This window comes from Nicotiana tomentosiformis, chromosome 11, assembly GCF_000390325.3.
Source record: "Nicotiana tomentosiformis chromosome 11, ASM39032v3, whole genome shotgun sequence".
Taxonomy (NCBI): Eukaryota; Viridiplantae; Streptophyta; class Magnoliopsida; order Solanales; family Solanaceae; genus Nicotiana; species Nicotiana tomentosiformis.
Genome location: NC_090822.1, coordinates 54,874,429 through 54,879,946, shown reverse-complemented (window position 1 = coordinate 54,879,946; position 5,518 = coordinate 54,874,429). Strand labels below are relative to the sequence as shown.

Sequence of the window (5,518 nt, the reverse complement as noted above, 5' to 3'; positions counted from 1 at the left end):
CTCAAACCCATTTCTGACTTTTAAAAGGCCATGCACTTAGATTTATAATTTCAGATTCAACTTGTTCACAAAATAATTCTATAGCTATGAGACTTCTTTCAACAATCTCAAACGTTTAGAAATTAACTAAATCATGAAAACGTTAGATTGCTTTAAGCGTGCTTGTAAATCATTATCGTGATTATGTATATGTTCGTGTGACATGATTACGATCCCAAAAATAAATTAAAATATATGTTCATGCGACTTTGATCCAACAATCTTAATATATAATTAAGTGTTATTAATTGTGTACACGTACGCGTGACATGATTTTGAAATCCGAACAAAACGGATTTACACATACGTTATTCGTTTCAAAGATTAATTTCATAATTTAACAATCAAGTAATTAAAAGCGGTAAAGGTAAAAATACACATAGGTTTTAAAACGCGTAATAATCGGATAATTAAGCCAAGTATGATCGTAAAGCAACCGTGCTAAATTCCCGGGAGTACCTAACACCTTCTCCCGGGTTAACAGAATTCCTTAGCTGGTCTTCTGTGTTTTGCAGACTTTAAACATAGTCAATTTTCCTTTAATTGGAATTTAAAAATAAATAGTGACTCGAAACACCGTAATTAAATAATTCTGAATGGCGACTCTTCAAAAATAAATTAAAATAATCTCATTTCAATAATATCATTTAAAGTGAAAGAACTCATTTCCCCATAAAAAGGAGGTGTGACAACGGATCCAATCGTGTTACATCTAATTAACTTCCCTGCTTCGTTCCTCAGAATTATGACCGTTGATTCTCTGTTATTCACTTTAGTAGTACTTAAATGGATAAGAGTTGCATCTTATTCTATATTTTGTTCTTATATTCGGATAGACACTACTTCATATAGAGGGCAAGAAAATTTTCATTTGGTTGGCACAAAGGCAGTACTCTTGTCCTCACGTAGTACTTTACAAGTACTGCTAACTAGTACATTAGTGTTTGGTGTAAACTAATAGAATCTTTACTCAATCTAATAGGACATTCATGATTGTGCTATATAAAAACATCTTAAGTTCCTCTTCTTGTCTCTACCCTTTCATATAATATATTCATCTGATTCTTAACACCACATGATACTCAATTTGTGCATAAGTCCAAAGCAAATCGAACCACTGCCTATAGTATTCTTTTTTCCGGTACCCTATGGAATTCCATAAATCAGAGAACAAGAGAAACAAAACCGTAGAGAACTTACCCCTCTTTAGCTGAGAGACTTACCACAATTAACTGAAGCTTCAAAGCTTCTTGCTACTCTATTTCAATTATTTGATGGGTTTAAATCTTGATACTATCTATGTTTAGTTGCGGAAGAAGCTTTTGGGTGCATTTTCCCCCTTCTTAATCCCCTCTTCCTTTCTTGTTTAATCCTTCATAGTGGGCTTTCCCATTCTCTTTGTAATTATATATTTTTTTTAAAGAAAAATACTTAACGACTAATATGCCCTAATTTAAATATAGGGTATTACATGTTTGGCTAGATTTGAGACGGTTAGAGTTGATTTCTCAAGGAAAAACACTTTTGGAGCTTTGGACTAGCCCGATGAGATAAGTGTCTTATCTAGCTTTGATTGAGGGAATTTTCCTAATAATTTATATTGTTTGTTACATGCAGGGCTGATGTATATACGAGGTGATGAGCGTATATACATGTGCTATGGGTATTCATGCTCGGGGTGAATTCTAGATAACTCTATGCCTTTATGGGTTGTATGTTCTACTTGATTCTCTGTGTTATTCAATTAATTAACTATGTGAGCATAATAAACCTCCCTAGAGCTAATGTTAAGGCTATTGGTGCCTTATTTTGAACATGATGAACTAATCTTGAGATTGATGCTATACATTCCTCGGCTTAGTCACATGTATGTTATGAACACATACCCGTACTTGTTATTTTTTTGTTGTGCTTTGAATTGAATGTGTGCTCTCTATATTATAAATGTGATCCTTTGTATGACTATACGGGTTTATCCTTTCATGCTAGAGTTCATGTTTTAGGATTTTTATTTCCTAATTATGCAAGACGGGCATTTGTGGAATCATTGCTAATTGAATTAGCTATAGTCATGTCTTATATCTTGAGCACTCATCGACACTTTTATTATTTTCATGTCCTTATGTACTTCATTAATGAATTATGAGGATATATCTCTTGATGATAATTTGTTGAATTATTATGATTATAGCACACATGGACATATTGGACGGATTGATTGGATGTTGGCACGAGGTTTTGCTGTGCGATTATGATTGATATTGTTGCTACGAAGCGATAAGGGTGGATATTGTTGCTACAGAAAGATAAGGTTGGATATTGTTATTGCAGAGTGATAAGGGTGAATATTGTTATTATAGAGAGATACAAGTGGATATTGATATTACAGAGCGATAAGAGTGGATATTATTATTGTGATGAAATATGGATTATGGGGGTGTCATTCTTGATTATACAAGTGAATTCTTTATGCTTTATCATGCATTATACGTGTTGTCTTTGTTGCATCTAACATGCTTTCCTATGCTTCTATTATTATTTGACGGTTTGGTTGTCAAGATGGATTTACCTGTGTTGAGATAATATCTCATATTTATTGAGTTGTCGGTAGCATATTAGATTGATGTAAAAAGGAAATTTGTCATCATGCATTAATGTATTGGATTCTTGTAAGGTTCACCTGAACATGTTATTTGGAAAGTAATACAGATTTGCATCATATTGGGCACATGCTTACAGTCATGTATGAGAAATTGAGCATACACATTATTTGGTGCATGTCCCCTTGCAAGCGGGTTTAGTGCACATTGTATATCCTTGAATTGTTTAATTGGGAGAGTTTGTTTGTTATCCCTACCCCAGTTTTGCACGTTTATTGTTGATATCCTTTATTCTGTAATTGTCTTTTCTGGAATATTTCTCTGTATTATATATGTTATTGAGCTGCACAATTTATGCAAAGTGAGTATTTTTTGACTTAAAAACCTCGTCACTACTTCACTAAGGTTAGTCAAGATACTTACTGATTACATGAGATCGGTTGTACTCATACTATATTTCTGCATCATGCGTGCAGATTCTAGAGCTGAGTATTTGTGGAAGACGGAGCCTTACATTGAACATATACAAGCATTGCAGATTCAAGGTACCTCTTGTTTGTGGTAGTTTAGGACTTCATTTCTGTTTATGTAAACTTCAAACAGATATTGTATTTATTCTTCACATTAATTTCATAAATCAAAATCATAGTGACTCATGACTTGTACTACCAATTCTGGGATAGTTGTGAATTTCTTGTAGTATTTAATATTAATATTGATGATTTTTCATTATAATTGTAACTTATACTATTTGGTTTACCTTAACGGTTGGGTTAGGTGATATCACGACTTGGTGAAATTTTGGGTCGTGACACGAAATTTCACCAAAGGTCGTGATGGCGCATAATCCGCTCGCAAGGCAGGTCAACACTCAACGGCAACAAAAACTTCCAATTATTAAGCCTTTATTATTTCATGATATAAATAACAATGCGGAAAAAATTTCAATTCAAGATCATAAATACATAATCAATGTAAAGGTATAAACACGACCACAATTGCCTAACAATGCCCAAAACTCGGTGTCACTACATCACGAGCATCTAATAAGAGTAACAAGTTTCAACTGAATTAACATATGTCCGGAAAAGAAATACATAAATAGAAAAGCAGCTCACCACGAAGTCTACAATAACACACTCCTACTCAGCTCAATGGAACCGCAAATACCAGTCTCAGAACCTGCACAAAATATGTAGAAGTATAGTATGAGTACAAAACTACGGTACTTAATAAGTATTAAGTCTAACCTTGAAGATGTAGTGGCAAGAGGTCAGCATCGACACCTACTAACAGCTCAATAAGCATATATGAAACATGGAATAGGGCATGATATCATCAAATGAGTCTGCCAATAGAAACTCAGTAAAAACTGGAATTTAGACATGCTTTTCAAACAAAGATATAGAATACAATATCAATTATCTTAGTTCCTTCAATATCATGATACGAGTCAATCAACGTTCACACATAATATAAGAGCCACCGGATGAGTCTAAGCGACAAATACGTGCTCAAAAAATGATGATGGCACAATATCAGTTAACTCCATTTTTCGTAATCACAAAATGAGTCAATCAATAGTCATATGCGTACAAATATATAAATAGGAGAACAAGGCTCAAATACACAAAACGATCAGCTGGGTTGTTACAGAACTAGCTGAAAACTCCATATTGGGACACTGGTAGATCTTCAATGCCCGCACATGATCTACACAACAACTTAAATTCATGTCTACACATAGGGTGCAAAAGTATACTATGCGTACACCAACGTAAAATAAATAAGCATTATCGATCATCCCTAATAAGGAAGTGGAAAGGATTGATATCGGAAGATACTCACTTCATAAACCTGTGCATTTATCATATTATGTAAAGAAGAATCTATGTTAAATTTTATTAATTTTGGCCAAGATCATGTTTTAGAGCTCAAGTCCAAATATATGGATTTATTTTCAAGAAGCGCAAGAAGTCCAAGAAGCTCAAGATTGATTTCAGGAAGCCAAGATTCTTTCCTTCTTAAAATATGATTTATTTTATTCCTTTTAGAATAAGGAGTTTCCTTTTAGTATCTTTTCCTTGTAGAATATGAATTTTACTTTTCTTGTCTTTAGCTATTTTATTTCCTTATTAGAATAGGAATTGTAGTCATCAAAGAAGAGACTCTAGGCCTATATAAAAGGTTCTCTTGCCTTGTAGAAAAGAATTCCTTGAGGCTTGCCCTAGTTTTACAATAAAGTATTTTTCTCTATTTTGTCGTCTTTATCCTTGTTTTTGGTTCCAAGCAAGGTGGTAATAATCTTTATCTTGTTTTCAATTGCGTGTGGTGTTTCTTTATCACGTTAATTGATTCCAAGTGGTGACGTTAGGAACTTGTTTAGTTCTTGATTTTTCAAGAACACATTTCTTGATCTAAATTCATTCTTTTGATATCATAAAACCATAGGTTTCATTGAACTGGTGCAACATCCATATTTACTTATTTTGAACAAGTAAATAGTCTTTCTTATAGTTCAGATCGTCATCTTTCACCTCATTTTTGAATCATCAGATTTCGAGTCCTAAAACTTGAGATATGTTATTTCTTGAAATTGGCCCACAAATCACATTTTTGTTTCAAGATCTTGATCCTGGTCGGTTGGTTCTTTGTTAACTCGAAGAATCACATCAATTTGGTATCAGAACTATAATCCATAGGTCCCAGGTCGATGAATTTATCACATCAATTTGGTATCAGAGCTATAACCTACAGTTCTAAAGACTGAGAAATCATGTCTAATATTCTACCAAGAGGAAAATTCTTGGTTCAAGAAGATGAAGAAACAAGACAACATGAATCTCTTTTACGCACTTGATGTACCTCCCATGGAAAAG

At 33.5% G+C, this 5,518-nt stretch overlaps 1 long non-coding RNA gene across 1 annotated transcript; it reads left to right on the top strand.

Moving 5' to 3' along the window:
* Nucleotides 1-699: 699 nt before the first annotated feature.
* On the top strand, nucleotides 700-3,368 carry LOC104106856 (uncharacterized). The gene is made up of 2 exons (XR_688654.4): nucleotides 700-2,350; nucleotides 3,116-3,368. It is a non-coding gene; the product is annotated as an uncharacterized lncRNA (long non-coding RNA).
* The last annotated feature ends 2,150 nt before the right edge of the window (nucleotides 3,369-5,518 follow it).